The sequence below is a fragment of the Perognathus longimembris genome, chromosome 28, assembly GCF_023159225.1.
Source record: "Perognathus longimembris pacificus isolate PPM17 chromosome 28, ASM2315922v1, whole genome shotgun sequence".
Classification (NCBI taxonomy): domain Eukaryota; kingdom Metazoa; phylum Chordata; class Mammalia; order Rodentia; family Heteromyidae; genus Perognathus; species Perognathus longimembris.
In genome coordinates, this window is record NC_063188.1 from 78,882,689 (window position 1) to 78,899,620 (window position 16,932).

General features: G+C 45.1%; 1 long non-coding RNA gene across 1 annotated transcript; it reads left to right on the forward strand.

Moving 5' to 3' along the window:
• Nucleotides 1–547: 547 nt before the first annotated feature.
• Nucleotides 548–16,547, forward strand: LOC125343355. The gene is made up of 3 exons (XR_007209319.1): nucleotides 548–613; nucleotides 9,803–9,810; nucleotides 16,487–16,547. It is a non-coding gene; the product is annotated as an uncharacterized LOC125343355 (long non-coding RNA).
• Nucleotides 16,548–16,932: the final 385 nt, after the last annotated feature.

A 16,932-nucleotide genomic window follows, 5' to 3' on the forward strand; every position in this document is an offset into this window, starting at 1 on the left:
ATTGGATGTGTGGTGGAAAGAATATGTGTGAAAGCTGGATGTCAGCCAGTCACTCACATGTGCAATCTTAAGTATATCGAAGGCTGGAGCTGAGGATTGTGGTTTGAAGTCAGACTGGGTCCGTGAGGCTTAGATCTCCAAATAATCAGTTTAAACAAAAACACAGAAGTGGAGATGTGGCTCAAGTAGTAGAGCATCAGCCTTGGGTGAAAAAAGCTGGTGTATCCTGTCAATGGCTGCTCTGAAGTCAAACCTAGTTGGGCGACCATGAGGACTTGAGCAAGTGTCAGAATACAAAAACCAAATCTCCTGCTGTCTAGCTGGCCCCTAGTGGCTGATCTAGGAGTTTGGGAGCTCCCAGGGCTGAATTGTGTGGGTAAGGAGACCCCTGGGGGCTGAGATGGGGAAAAATTGTACCTAATAACAATGCTTCAAAATAAATGAAGAACAGCTGGGTGCCAGTGGCTAATGCCTGTAACTCCTAGCTACTCAGGAGGCTGAGATCTGAGGATCACAGTTTGAAGCCAACCCAGGCAGGAAATTCCATGACACTCTTATCTCAACCACCAAAAAGCCAGAAGTGGAACTGTGGCTCAAATGGTAGAGCACCAGCGTTGAAGAAAAAAGCTCAAGGACAGCACCCAGCCCTGAGTTCGAACCCTAGCACCAGCATAAAACAATATGTGAGCAACCAGGAGACATGGATAAATCCACGATAACTGGTGAGTCCAACAACTCTCTCAGGGATATAAGTGGAAACAAAGTTAGCAAGAATATAAGAAAACTTCAATCCAAAGACAAAGTCCTTCAAGTACTCATGGATTATTTATCAAGTTAGACCAGCTTCAAAAAAGAGCTAGCAAAAAGTTGGGGTGGACGTATGACTAAAGTGGTAGAGCACCAGCTGAGCAAGCAAGCAAGCTGAGCAAGTATGAGGACCTGAATTCAAATCCTGATACCAGGAAAAATAATTACAAAATGGCCAGGCATTAGTGTCTCATACCTGTAATCTTAGCTACTCAGGAGGCTGAGGTGAGGATTGAAGTTCAAAGCCAGCTTGGGCAGAAAAAATCTGTGAAACTCTTTTCATCTTCAATTATCAACAACAAAAAAAAGTGGAGTTGCAGCCAGTTTTGAGTGACAAGTAAGAGTCCGAGGCACTGAGTTCAAGCCCCATTACCAGCATAAAAACAAAGCAAATTATTTTTGCCAGTCCTGGGACTTGAACTCAGGGCCTGAGCACCGTCCCTCGCTTCTTTTTGCTCAAGGCTAGCACTCTACCACTTGAGCCACAGCGCCACATCTGGCTTTTTCTGTATATGTGGTGCTGAGGAATCGAACCCAGAGCTTCATGTATGCTAGGAAATCACTCTTACCACTAAGCCACATTCCCAGCCCCAAAGCAAAACTTTTTAAAGGGTCACTTGTTGGGATGCAGCCTTTGGACTTGATGGGGGACTTGACGCCCTTCCCCCAGCCCTAGGGGAATGCGGAAGCAGGGTCCGGAACCAGAAGAACCGGCTTTGCACGCAGCCCCCAACTCTCTCAGCCCAGGCGCCTCCCAGTCTCGCCCTGGCTCGGCGCTTTCGAGTGATGTTAGCTCAAGAGGGGATCATGTGACAGGTTCACAGCCTATCAGCATCCTGGCTGGTCATCTTTCTCCCTTCTCTTGCTATCATTAATCCTAGTCCCTGCCTTAATAAATCAGATAGCTCTTGAAGCTTCTCCGAGACTCGTGTATGCCTGGCTTTCTTTACCGGTAAGGAGGTGGGTAGGCGTTCTCGTTAGGCCGCGTGCCCGTGAGGTCAGTGCTGGCTCCCCCGCCCCATCCTGGCTATCTGCCAGCCGGGTGACCAGGAGAGAGGGTGAGAAAAGGGGGTGGCGAGAAACCTAGCTGAGCCTTGATCCCCACGCCGGGAGAGGCGACACGAGCCCGACAGTCACTGAAGCAAAGAACAAACAGAAAATGAAGTAAAAATCTCAAAAGACCAGAAAGTATGTGAAGAAATTAAGACAAAGGAGGCCAAAGATACAAATGGTTGCTGACCTTACAAAAACCAAAGTTACAGAATTGAATTCATATTTAAAAATCTGAGGCAGGTCACTAGTGACTCACACCTGTACTCTTAGCTACTTAGGAAGTAAAACTCAGGAGGATCACAATTTGAAGCCACCCAGGAGGAAAAAAAAATTCAAAACCCCATTGCAACAGACAAAGATGGATTTTAGCAATCACTTTGCTTCCTTGCTTTGGCAGGAAGCAGAAACAGGAAGATTGACATCTAGGCCAGCACTGGGAAAATGTGACACCCTATTCTAAAAATAACCAAAAAAGGGCTTAAGACACAGTCCCAGTGCCAGAGAGTATGACTAGTTAACACCAAAGCCCTGCACTCAAACAGCAATAGTAGGTCTGGGAATGTGGCTTAGTGGTAGAGTGCTTGCCTAGCATGCATGAAGCACTGGGTTCAATTCCTCAGCACCATATACACAGAAAAAGCCAAAAGTGGCGCTGTGGCTCAAGAGGTAGAGTGCTAGCCTTGAGCAAATGAAGCTCAGGGACAGTGCTCAGGCTCTGAGCTCCAAGCCCCAGGACTGACAAAACAACAACAACAACAACAACAACAACAACAAAACCCAGCAATAGTACCCCCCAAAAAACAAAACAAAAATCTTGACGCTGCGTGTGGTAGTGCCACACCTACCATTCAGCACTCAGCACTCAGGAATCTGAAGCAAGAGGCTTTTGAGTTTCAGGCCAGCCTGGGCAACATAGTAAGACCCTATCTGAAGAAGAAAAAAGAAAGAAATATCCAATTAACCACCAGAAAACTGGAAGTAGCACTGTGGCTTAAAGTGGCAGAGAGAGAACCTTGATCAAAAGAGCTCAGGGACAGAGCCCAGGCCCTGAGTTCAAGCCCCATAACTGACAATAAATAAATAAAATCTATCTTTCCTCCTTAGTTGATTTTCTCAGGTGTTTTGTCAGAGCAGTGCAAACTAACACTGTTCCTGAAATCATCTACCACACTCTGTGATTAAAGTCAACAGAAAACTATAACTGGCCAGTTCAGGCAGAACTAACAGTAGCCCAGACAGCAGGAATGACGGGTTGACTCATCTTTCTAGGTAAAAGCCACAATCAGCTGAGGTATTGCTGAGAACAAAGGAATTATGGAATAGGTAACAGAAGAAGTTAGTTGTAAATATCCAATTATGATGACATGACTTCTGTGGAAACTACAATTAACTTGTGTGTGTCTGTGTGAGTACTAAAACTTTAGGGGACTGAAGCTCTTGACTTTTTCACTCACAGCTGGCATTCTGCAACCTGAGCCACACCTCCACTCTAGATTTTTGCTACTTAATTTGAGATAAGAGTCTGGTGAATTGATCTGCTCTGGCTGGATTCGAGTCTCAATCCTCAAATCTCAGCCTCCTGAGAAGCTAGAATTATAAGCGTCAGCCACTGGTATCCAGCTAGAACCAATCCTTAGTATTCTTCCTTATTGTGCTATTCTACTTAAATATGGCATATATAAATAATTTTGTTCTCTTATCTTCTTATCATGCAACATAAAATATATTGAGGATCACAAACTTTACACCATAGCATTTACTTAAGCTACAGGCTATCCTGGAGAATTGACAATATCACTCAATGACTTGAAATCTCTTCTGAAGAGAAAGCCTAAACCAAGCACCAGTGGCTCACACCTGCAATGCTAGCTACTCAGGAGGCTGAGATCTGAGGATCATGGTTCAAAGCCAGCCCAGGCAGGAAAGTCTGTGAGACTCTTATCTCCAATTAACCGCCAGAACACCAGAAGTGGTGCTGTAGCTCAAGTAATAGAGCACTAGCCTTCAGGTGCCTTCAAAAAAAATGGAGAAAGAAGATTTACTTTCTAATAGTTTGGGAGGGCAATGATCTGAAACCAGGGTGTTGGTCTGATGATGTTTCAAGATTTAAAGTTTGCTCTTCTTTTTGTTCAGGTCCTCAGGCTTGAACTCAGGGCCTGAACGCTGTCCCTGAGCCTTTTTGTGCTCAAGGCAGGCTAGTGTTCTACCACTTAAGCCATAGTCTCACTTCCAGTTTTTTGGTGGTTTTTTTTGCCGGTCCTGGGCCTTGACAAACTCAGGGCCTGAGCACTGTCCCTGGCTTCTTTTTGCTCAAGGCTAGCACTCTGCCACTTGAGCCACAGTGCCACTTCTGTGCCATTTTCTATATATGTGATGCTTGGGAATCGAACCCAGGGCTTCGTGTATATGAGGCAAGCACTCTTACCACTAGGCCATATTCTCAGGCCCACTTCTAGTTTTTGAGTGGTTAATTGGAGATAAGAGTCTCACGGGGACTTATCTGCCAGGGCTGGCTTCAAACCATGATCCTCAGATCTCAGCCTCCTGAGTAGCTAGGATTACAGGCATAAGCTCCAAGCACCCAGCAATTTCTTTTAAGTGGTGTTAAGATTTGAACTGAGCACCTTGTGCTTGCTGGGCAGGCACTCTATCACTTGAGCCACTTGAGTCACACACTACAAATTGTCATTGCTGGGAAGAGAAATACTAGGGTAGCAACGACTTAAAGTTCAGACATATCTTTGGGAAGAGATAATGTGTGAAAGTTGGAAGAATTTTGAGGGATGAGAGAAGAGGCCTGGATTTCCTTGAAGAGATAAGAGGATTAGAAGAAGTATTTTACACCATGGTGTGGAAAGTCAAAGTGTAAACAATGAACTTGGTTATTTATTTAGTTGAGAGATTTCCAAGCAATGGATTGATGGTATGACTTGAGTATGTCGTACTGTTTACAGTAAAGTAGGAGACAAAATGAAACATATTTGAACAACCAATGTACTCACTGACTTACACATGAATCTGTAACCCTTCTGTACTACACTTTGACAATAAAAAAAGAAACATATTGAAGAAGGACCTTGAAGCAAACATGAACCAGCACTCAGGAAACAGTGATTTGGGAGATACTCAGACTTTCCAGGGTCACGCCTGTAATCCTAGCTACTCAGGAGGTTGAGCTCTGAGGATCAAGGTTCAAAGCCAACCTGGGCAAATACATCTAAGAGACTCTTATAGCTAATTACCCAGTAAAAAGTCAGACGTAAGGATGTGGCTCAAGTGGTAGAGCACTATCCTTGTGTGGAAAAAGCCAAGAATTAAAGGTAATGAGTTTAAGCACCAGTACTGACATAAGGGAAAAAGAAAAAGAAAATTTCTTCCCTTCCTTGCCTACTGATTTAGAAGCAGGAAGGCCCCCAGTGGCCAGCTGGAAGCCGTAGCTTCCAAGTCAATGCAATCACTGTTATGTTATCTGGCGGAAATCTTCTTTCCTTTGCAACTAAAACCTCTGCACCAGCAGAGCAGAAGGTCACAGGAACAGGAAATTCATTTTTAAAAAATAAAATTAAATCCAGGTTTTATTAAGGATTTCAAATTTCTATTATGGAACTCTTCTTTTGTGTGTGTGGGGGGGGGGGGCTTGAATTCAGGGCCTGGGGGTGTCCCTGAGCTCTTTGACTCAAGGCTACAGCAATACTTACAGTTTTCTGGTGGTTAACTGGAGATAAGAGTCTCACGGCCTTTCCTACCTGGGTTGGCTTTGAATCGCTATCCTCAGATCTCAGCCTTCTGAGCCAGGATTACAGGTGTGAGCTACTGGCAGCTGGCTAGCTCTTCTTTTCTTGAGCAGATATTAGGTATGTCACTCATGTAGCCACTGAATGTCTTATGTCTTATGCAAAACCCAGGAAATGAAACGGGATTATGCAGAAAAGATCTGGGAAAACTCTTTTGTCCAATGGGGTCATATGCAGGAAAGCCACAAGTCTTTTGAGAATGTTCTATTAGTAGAACTATTCCCATACTCCCAGTTTAAATTTACAGGGACAAAGCCTGGTGTAGGAAGAGGAAGGAGAGTGGTGTTCACACGTGTAATTTTACCTACTCACAAAACTGAGATCTGAGGATCGTGGTTCAAAGCCAGCCCAAGCAGGAAAATCCATATGACTCTTATCTCCAATCAACCACCAAAAAGCTAGAAGTGGAGTTGTGGCTCAAGTGGTAGAATGCTAGTCTTGAGCACAAAAGCTGTGACAGCACCCAGGCCATGAGTTCAAGCCTCAGTACTTGTACCCCACCCCACCCCCGAAAAAAAGGAAAATAAAATCTGGGAAATAAATGCAGGAAAATAACAGGAAATAAAAAGAGTGTAGTGGAGAAAAGAAGACAGAATCATCAAAAACTGAAAAAAGAAATTAAAAAGTAAACTTAAAAAGAGGTGGTTGATGGGGCTGGGGATATGGCCTAGTGGCAAGAGCGCTTGCCTCGTATACATGAAGCCCTGGGTTCAATTCCCCAGCACCACATATACAGAAAATGGCCAGAAGTGGCGCTGCGGCTCAAGTGGCAGAGTGCTAGCCTTGAGCAAAAAGAAGCCAGGGACAGTGCTCAGGCCCTGAGTCCAAGGCCCAGGACTGGCAAAAAACAAACAAACAAACAAACAAAAAGAGGTGGTTGAGTAGTTCATGCTTAGCAAGCATGAGGCCCAGGAAACAGTCATTAGTACCAAAAAATTTTAAGTAAGAGGAGCTAATAGAAACTATTTAGGAGCAAAGAAATAGAAAAGGTACAAAACAGGGCTGTTCATATGACAAAGAAAGAAGCTGGAGAAGGGCAGGGCAGGGCAAAGAAGACAGAGGAGGACAAAAAGAAGGAAAGGAAGGAAAGAAAAGAAGAGAGGACAGGAACTAGAAATAAGGAAAAAGGACACAGGGTATAATAGGATATGGGATGAGAAAGCTAAGGAAGACTCGGAAGTAACAAAGGGGCGTAGAAGAGAAAGGAAAGAAAATGAAACAAGGAAGATAGGAGAAAGCAAAGAAAATGGTGACAAAAAAGAAAGACAAGGTCAAGGATGAAAAAGACAGACAAGGGAGGGCCAGGGAAGACAGGAAAGGAACTGAGGATAAAGCAAGGGAGGCAGGGGAAAGTGAAGAGAAAATGGGAGAGAATAAGAGACATGAGAATGGAAAGTGAATGGGCGATGAGGAAAGAAAAAGGAGGGCAAGGGAAGTCAATGGAAGTAAAAGGAATACTGAAGACAAGAAAAGAGAACAGAAGAGGGGAGGGAAAAGAAGAAGATAGGAGGTGAGGAAAGGGGAAGAAAAGGGGAAGGGAGAAAAGGGAAAGAAAGTAAGGGGAGGAGAGGAGAGGCAGGATAGTAAGGGGGGATAAGGGAAAGGGATAATACATTATTAGGGGAAGGGATGGAAAAGGGAAGGCAAAGGATAAAGAATGTGAAGGTGGGGAAGGGGGGATGGGAGTAAGAGGGAGGCCAGGGAGTGGATAGGGCTTTCAGGGCAGTTGAGATGACATTACTGGAGGGGAAGGAAAAGGGGGAAAAGAAGGAAGGGAAGAGGAGAGGAGGGGAATGTTGGAAGCAAAAGGAAGGGAAGCCAAAAGAAGGAAAGGGAAGCCAATGGAAGGAAAGGAGTGGAAGGTCAGGGCAAAGGACAGGTAAGGGAAGAGAATGGGAGGGGAGGGGAAAGGGAATGTGAATGAGAAGGGAAATGAAGCAAAAGGAGTCGAAGGGAGAGAAGAGAGGAAAGGGAGGGAGAAGGAAGGGAGGAGAGGGAAAAGGAGTTGTGGGGGAGGGGAGAGAAGCTGAGAGAGGAAGAGAAGGGAAGGCTAGGGATGGGAAGAAAAATGTGAAGAGGGAAGATGATGGGAGAGGATGCCATTGAGATGACAGCGGTGGGGGAAGGAATTCAAGGGAAGGATTCCAAGTAGCATTCTAAGTTCCATCACCTCCCAGTTGATCCCACCTGTCCAGCAGATCCAGCGGTCACACACATGAAAATAAACAAACAAACAAAACTAGGGGGGATGGGAATTGGCCTAGTGGCAAAGTGCTTGCCTCATATACATGAAGCCCTGGGTTCAATTCCTCAGCATCTAATATATAGAAAAATACAGAAGTGGCGCTGTGGCTCAAGTGGTAAAGCAAAAAAGCCAGGGACAGTGCTTAGGCACTGAGTTCAAGCCCTAGGACTGGCAAAAAAAAGCTAGGGCTGGAGGTATGGTTCAGGAGTAGAGAACCTGCCATTCTTTTGATAGACACCAACATATGTTTCTTGAATGCACCACTCAAACTTCTGTAGTGATTTCCACAGGCCCAGCCATTTTCCTGGCTACCTTCCCATTGGTCTTTCCCCACTACCATATTTCTAGGTCACCAGCTACTGCCCCGATGTCATTAAACAGTGACACACAAAAGCCAGAGTACTGTTCAATTCCCCTGGAAACTGCCACTCACAAACCTAGCCACTTTTTGTTGCTCAGTTGCACATTAAGGCACTGTCCAAGTAAGAGTAGAATCCATCCCCTCTCAGGTACCAATCCTGAGACAGAGAGATCAGGAAAAATGAGAAATAGCAGCAGCCAGAAATTTATAGACGAACATTGTACTGATGAATACCTTGATCAGAAGCAAAAATACAGGGGTCATCAGTGTCTCACACCTGTAATCCTAGCTACTCAGGAGGCTGAGATCTGAGAATCACAGTTTGAAGCCAGCCAGACAGGAAAATTATTAGAGTCTTATCTCCAATTAACCACAAAAAGGCCTGAAGTGGAGCTAAGGTTCAAGTGGTAGAGCACTGACCTAGAGCAAAAATGCTCAAGGACAGTTACCAGGCCCTAAGTTCAAGCCCCAGGACTGGCATACACAAAAAAGACATCTAATACAATTCAGTAGCTATTAGTAATAAAAGCTCAAACTAAGACAGGTGCCCATTGCTCATGTGTATAATCCTAACTACTCGGGAAGCTGAGATGTGAGGAACTCAGTTTGAAGGGCAGCTCGGGAAGAGAAGTTCATGACACTTTGCTCCTATTAACCATCAAAAAGCCTGAAGTGGAGGTGTGGCTCAAGTGGTAGAGCACTGGCTTAGAGCACAAAAGCTCAGGAATAGTGCCCAGGCCCTGCACCAGGACTGGCATTTTAAAAAGGGCTGGGCACTGGTGGCTCACACCTATAATCCTAGCTACTCAGGGGGTTGGGATCTGAGGATGGAGGTTCAAATCCAGCCCTGGAAGAAAAGTCCCCATGAGACTCTTATCTCCAATCAACCACTCAAAAACTAGAAGTGATGCTGTGACTCAAATAATAGAGCTCTAGCCTTGAGCATAAAGAGGTTCAGAGACATTGTCCATGCCCTGAGTCCATGCCCACAACCAGCCAAAAATAAAATAAAATAAAATAAAAAGTCAAGATATATAATCCCAGCACTTGGGAACTAAAGGAAAAAGAATCATGAGTTTGAAGACTACACAGCAAAAACCAGTATCAAAATGGGGGGAAGCCCAGGTGCGTGGCTCAGGCAGTAAAGCACCTGCTTACCAAGTACACCCAGGGTTTAATCTTCAGTGCCCCAAGTCAAAAATAAGGAAAATAAGCCAAGTGCCAGTGACTCACACCTGTAATCTTAGCTATTGGGAGGCTGAGATCTGAGGATCATAGTTTGAAGCCATCCACGGCAGGAAAGTCTGTGAAACTGTTAGCTCCAATTAACCACCAAATGAGCCAGAAGTGGAGCTGTGGTTCAAGTGACAGAGTGCTAGTCTTGAGCAAATAAGCCCAGGGAAAGTGAACAGGCTCTGAGTATAAGCCCCAGGGGACGGACACACACACACACACACACACACACACACACACACACACACACACGCGCGCGCGCGCGCGCGCGCGCGCGCGCGCGCGCGCGCAGACAGTGCTGGGGTGTAGCTTAAGTGGTAGAGCCTCTACATAACAAATATGATGTCCCAAAAGTAAATAAAATTAAAAATGACACTACTTTCTTTGCTTTTAAACCTCACTTTCTCACTAAGCTGCAATATGTAGTTTGTTTTGTTTTGTTTTTTTTTGTAAACAACTTCCTGGGGCTGGGAATATGGCTTAGCAGTAGAATGCTTGTCTAGCATGCACGAAGAGCTGGGTTCGATTCCTTGGCACCACATAAACAGAAAAAGCCAGAAGTGGCGCTGTGGCTCAAGAGGTACAGTACTGGCCTTGAGCAAAAAGAAGCCAGAGAGAGTGCCCAGGCCCTGAGTCCAAGCCTTGGGACTGGTAAAACAAACAACCCCACCCCACCCCACCCCACCCCCGCCAAAAAAAAAAAAAAAACTTCCTCCCTCTGACCTTGCCCATGTGTCCAAATATTTTCTGTGCTCTGGGAACTGAACAAGGAGATTTTTTTGGTGCTGGTACTGGGGCTTGAATTCAAGGCCCCATGGTCTCACTTGGCTTTTCAGTCAAGGCTGGTGCTCAACCACTTGAACCACTTCTCCACTTCTGGCTCTATGCTGGTTAATTGGAGCTAAGAGTCTCAGGGACTTTCCTTCCTGGGCTGGATTTGAACTGAGATCCTCAGACCTCAGCCTCCCAAGTAGCTGGGATTACAGGCATGAGCCACAGGGGCTCTGCTGCAAGGCAATCTTAAAGGCACTTATCCTGGTAAGAAACACAAACAAGCACATACTTGGGGAAATGACTCCTCTGGGTACAAAAAGTGCTTGCAATGAAAAATAGAAGGGTAGATACCTAGCTTGAAGAGACATTCATGTCTGGGTTGTGTACTATCTTTATGAACTTTCTTAGTCTTGATATCAGTATCTTTGAAAAAAAAATTTTTGGTCCCAAGTATTGAATGTAAGGCCTCACACTTGGTGATGTAGGTGCTCTACCACCTGAGCCACATCCCCAGCCCTTTTTGCCTCTTATAATTTATTAACTATTTTTTAAATTTGTACATTTATTTATTGCCAGTCCTGGGCCTTGGACTCAGGGCCTGAGCACTGTCCCTGACTTCTTTTTGCTCAAGGTTAGCACTCTGTCACTTGAGCCACAGCACCACTTCTTGCCGTTTTCTGCATATGTGGTGCTGGGGAATTGAACCCAGGTCTTCATGTATACGAGGCAAGCACTCTTGGCACTAGGCCATATCCCCAGCTCCTAACTATTTTTATTGTTATTATAAAGGTGACATACAGAAGGGTTGTCCTTTCGTAAGTCAGGGTACAGGGGCTGGGGATATGGCCTAGTGGCAAGAGTGCTTGCCTCATACATGAAGCCCTGGGTTCAATTCCCCAGCACCACATATACAGAAAATGGCCAGAAGCGGCGCTGTGGCTCAAGTGGCAGAGTGCTAGACTTTAGTAAAGAGAAGCCAGGGACAGTGCTCAGACCCTGAGTCCAAGCCCCAGGACTGGCCAAAAAAGAAAAACACAAAACATAAGTCAGGGTACAAAATCTTTTTGGACACTGTCACCCCTCCCCTCACTCTCTACCAGTTTTTTTCCCTCCCATCCCTATCTACAAGTTGTACAGTTTGTTTTCAACATAGTGCCTAGTGAGTACCACTGATGAATTTGTTCACCCTTTGTCCTTCCACTTCTGTACTCTCTTCCATCCCCTAAGATAAGACAAAAAGAAAAAAAAAAAACTCTTGTCACCTTTTCCTGGAGTTTTGTTGTTGACTTTTTGGTTTGGGTTTTAGGGTTTGAACTCAGAGCCGGGGTGCTATGAGCTCTTTTTGCTCAAGACTAGTGCTCTACCACTTTGAGCCACAGTGTCACTTCCAGGCTTCTGGTAGTTAATTAAGAATCTCACGAACTGGGCATAGGAATGTGGCTTAGTGGTAGAGTGCTAGCCTCCAAATGCAATCCTCCCAATTTCCACCTTCCCCATAGCTACAGGCAAGAGAAACTGGCATGTCGGGAATTTTCAGCCTCCCGCCCTCTCCTGTCCTGAAGGAGAGACGGGAAAGCGTACCCCACGCAGGCAGGTCCAGGAAGAGGGTATAGGGGGCTGACAGACCACCACCCACCCCTCTTCTCCACAGGGGACATGCAGGCAGCCTGGAAGCCAGTCAGAGCCATCTCGTTTAATCAGGAAAATGATCTGTTCTTTCGGGTTGGAGGGCGGCGGAAGGTGAGGGATACGTGCACCTACGTAGGGGCTGGGATTTGATGCCTGAGTCAGAGTGGAGCTCCAAGGGACCTCCCTAAGGGGCGGCCCACATCTACGTCAAGGCCCTCAGGGCCGCCTCTTGGTTCCTCCCCCGTCTCCATCTTGGCACGCACATGTGGTCCAGAGGTGGGAGGCGGGGCTACTAGCCATACGGGGCCCCAGGGCTGGGAAAAGAGGCGGTGCCAACTAGAACCGCCCTGTGATGATGCAAGGTGTCCGGGCGGGTGTGCCCAACATCTCCCCCTTCTGTTTTTTAAATAGCAGGTGAAGTAAACATAGGGCATATGTGGACATAAGGAAAATGTGGACGTATGGTGTATGTGGGGCCTCTTCCACAAAGGAGGTAAGTGAAGGGGCCACCCATTTGGCTCAGTCTGGAGAAAATTGGAATTCTTACTCCATTTCTGTGCCACTCAAGATAACACAGGCAGCACTCCCCTTCTATGGCAGTGAGGTAAAAGCAGGTTCGGGCTCTGGAGGTCCACGGCAGTCAAGGTGCTGGTAACTTAACACATGTGGTTAGTAAACATTTAATCATAAACATTGAAGGTGTCAAAAACCTCAACTCCTATTTCCCGCCAACTGGAACCCCTAAGTTTGGCGGCAGGGGAGAGAAAAAAAGGGAGATGACAATGTAATAACCCTTTCCAGTTCTTTTGCAAGGCTGCAGGCAATATTGCCACAGCAATACATTGCACCAGAAGGACGCCAAGGCCGGGTCCAGGAAGCAAGCAGGGCCGGCGCTGGTCCACCGCTGATGTTCGCAGGCAGGCTTCCCGTATTTCCATGGAGGAGCAGGAAGAAATCCACCAAGGTCTTTGTTTTCCTAGAGAAAACAAGGAGAAGACATTTCTCCAGAGCGAATGCTCATATCCATATTGGGCAAAGCCCCTTCCCACGCTGTTTTGGGGGAGATTTAAATTTTTTTGTATAAATTTAAGATATTTAATGTAAACATAGCTGTCCTTAACTGGTCATGGGGGCTGTTCCCTAGGCTGGGAATATGGACGGAGGTTGTCTCTTCTGGAACTACTTCCTGCTGAAAGCGGGCGAAGTAGTCAGGGGCTCCTGATTTGTCATATGGCCTGGTACTGTCCAGTTTGGTTGGTGAAAGCCCTCATCATTTCCACGAGAATGGTTATCGGGGCCAGAGGGTGTCATGGTCTCCTCTGGCCAGCTCCTGTAGCTGAGGCACATCAGGAAGTCCCTAGGGCTGGGGCCTCCAGGGTCCAGATCTGCGCTGGGCACAGCAGTGTAGAAAGATGATGGTCTTGAACTGCAAGTTCCCAGGTGGTGACCTCAGTGAGGGATGTTATCCTGTTAAAAGAGACTTTTGAAAAGGTCAGGCAAAAGGCTGACAAGTTCACAGAGCTAGTTAACATGAATGACATAGAGCATACCCTGGGCATAAGCCAGAAAAGTTCCATTTGGAACATAAACCCAATTGTGGTCAATTACAAGGAAGGAGGGATAGCTGAAGGAAGTGTTTAGTGCTAGTGGGCTGGTTTGGAGTACCCAGTCAGAGGCTAAAATAAATAAATAAATAAATAAATAAATAAATAAATAAATAAATAAATAAATAAATATACATATATACAACTAGCAGGAAAATGAAAATGGACAGGTATGGGCATTGGGTGGGTACAACTGTCCCTCCTGATCTCCCGGCTCTGATTAGTTTTGAAAGGGCGAGACAAGGTGACTCCATTTAGGATGTGACATCATTCTCCTTTTACTCCTCTCCATGATCCTTGTTCCCTGGACTGGCTGAGTCCCAGGGGTCCAGGTGCTTGTTGCTGGGATGGCTTGCCCCCATTGGCATTCACAGGGTTTGAACTCAGGGCCTGGGCACTGTCCCTGAGCACTTCTACTCAAGGCTAGTGCTCTACCACTTGAGCCACGGTGCCACTTTCAGCATTTCGCTAGTTCTCTTGAGCCAAGCTTCCTGCCTGGCTCTTTGCTGGTTAGTTGGGAGATGGAGTTTTAGAGAGATTTTCTGCCCAGGCTGGCTTCGAACTGCAATCCGAGGAGTTCTAGCCATAAAAGCCCTTTTTATATCCAATTAAAGCAATAAGGAGAACGATAGGAACAGAGCTCACCTGTAACTTGTTGAGAATTAACCAGAGTTCTGCTGTAACACTTAGAGAACAGCAGACTGAATGAGATCCATGTGCCATCAAATCAAATCATCATTTAACCTTACTGGCAGGTGGAAGAGAGAGCAAATGAATAATAAGAGGGCAAGGTTAAGACAATGTAAAAGTCTCAGCTTCAGTGGATCTGAAGTGGCTGTGTCTTCCATCCAAAATTAGCAGGCCAGCAGGAGAGATGGATTGCATCTGAGTAAGGCTGTAGTAGCATCTCTCGGAATCCTCTGGATAGATTGTCATGCCTCCTGCAAGATTCTACACAGACTGTTTAAAGACATTTGAAATCCCCCAGTATTTCCTGATTGGTTGCTCTGAGAACTCTGGCTGCTCAAATCCTTTATCTAGAAATGTATTTTAAGCCTTTAAAGGTAGAGGCTTTTACATCTTTGCCTCAGCCTTATTTGCATCCGAAAAAACTCTGAAACCCAGGGTGCATCTGGCCTCCTGGCTGCCTGTTTTAAAAGAACCATTATTTTTTTCTTCAGTCCCGGCTACTGCACGACCTTTGAACTCAAATGACAATTTTTCCTTAATGCAAGAATTACAATTACAAAATTAGAAACACTTATCCATTTAGCTTTTCAATAAATTAGTGAGAAACATTAGCTTGCTTTGCCCCCCCACTTTTTTTTGTTCTACATGCAGAGTTAATGAGAATTTACTTTTATCCCCAATAGTTTATTATACATACTTTAAAATATTTGCCTGATTATATGTAACAAGATAGTTAGGCTAGGCGAACTTTCTTGGGCGTGGCCACGTGGCTACTGTATATGTTCTTGATACATTGTATATTGTATATATGTCTACCTGACCTAGAGAAGAGATAGAAAAACAGGACGTAAGATATCACAAGAAATGTACACACTGCCCTACTATGTAACTGTACCCTTTTTGCACAACACCTTGTCAAAAAATTTGTGTTCAATTAATAAACAAATAAAAAAAAGATAGGAGTCTTATTACATCACAGTATACACATAGAATTTAGTACCTGAATCATTAGACTGATACCCAAAACAATTGTAACAAAGTACTTTTAACAGTGTTTACCAGAATTACAAACACAAAAAATCCAGTCTCAGCATCTTTGCTTTTTTAATATATCTAAATTGCAAAAATAGCATTGGAATCAAATCACATCAGATAAATAAACTTTTTAACCATAAAAAATTTTTTTTTCCAATTCTTAGTATCTCTCAAGGGGCAGTTTCAGAAATTCCAGTCAAATCACTCATTGCTGTATATTAGAACCCTTTTGTTTGGAGGTTTTCTTAGACATATTTGTTTGCACCCAGACAATCAGCTTGAGTTTAAAAAACCTGGGATTTTTTCTTGCTGTAACTCCACCTACGGTCTGCAAGGGAAAGTTTAACACAGAACTTAAGCAGGTTAACGTAGTAGTTAAAGAGGCCATGATGCTAGATTTTACATGCTTTTACCCTCAGACAAACGGTTGTGCACAGGGTTTTGAGCGCTCTTAGAAAAAAAAAACTTTCTCTTTCTGAATTGGCCATGTAAGTCTACTGGAATTCCAGTGGCAAAATGATATTATTTTGCCCATATATTAGAACCACGTGGTCAGTTAAAAAGCAAAAAACCTTTCCTAGGCGACACAAACTTTTACAGTTTATCTGGCAAGGAAATGAAGAAGCCACATTTTGAAAAAAACAGTTCAGCTCTTACCACCAGGGAAGGTCCTGGAGATGGGAGACAAGACACAAACAGGACAGACACATGGCACAGCTTAACACAGCAAGACATCTTCACCTTCCAGCATTTGAATTGCAAGGCACCTTTGAATTGCAAGGCCACAGTTACAGAGTTACCAGGAGCTGGAATCTCCAAATCCCTGCCCAGCCTCCAGGAATCTGGCATGCCCACCACCTGGGGTGAGGGCGGGAGGCACTAGTTAAAACCCATTCTATTGTTAACTAGCCATGCGGACCCCAAGGCTGGGAAAAGAGGCGGTGCCAGCTAGAACCGCCTCCTGATGATGCAAGGTGTCCGGGCCGGTGTGCCTCACACTGGCACTCAACCTAAAATTCTTTTTTTAGACAAATCTCACAAACTTATCCCTAAGAGATATAAGGAAGCACAGGCCTCCTCCCTTTTAAAGACCTCCTCCCTAGAGTCTCACTGGTTTTGGCAACAGTACTAGGGGAAATGTGTCTACAATATTCGTTGGCTAGCATGCATGAAGCCCTGGGTTCAATTCCTCAGTACCATATAAAAAGAAAAGCCAGAGTGGTGCTATGGCTCAAGTGGTAGAGTGCTAGCCTTGAGCAAGAAGAAGCTCAGGGACACTGCCCAGGCCCTGAGTTCAAGCCCCAGGACTGGCAAAAAAATGCTAACTCTAGCTGGGCCCTTGTGGCTCACGCCTATAATCCCAGCTATTCAGGAGGCTGAAATTTGAGGATTCCAGTTTGAAACTAGCCCTGCAGGAAAGTCCATGAGACACTTTCCTCCAATAAGCTATCTAAAGAGCCAGAAGTGAAGCTGTGGTTCAAGTGGCAGAGTACTACCCTTGAGCAAAACAAGCTCAAAGACAGCACTCAGTCCCTGAGTTCAAGCTCTAGGACTGGCACACACACAAAAAAAGCCCTAATTCTCTGACTTCCTCAGGAGCATATTCTTGTCCAAACCCTTTCCATTTTATTCTAGAACATCTCTTGGCACTGGTCTCCAGTTAGAGCATTTCTCCATCAGCTTCACCTCATGAGTATTTTATACGCC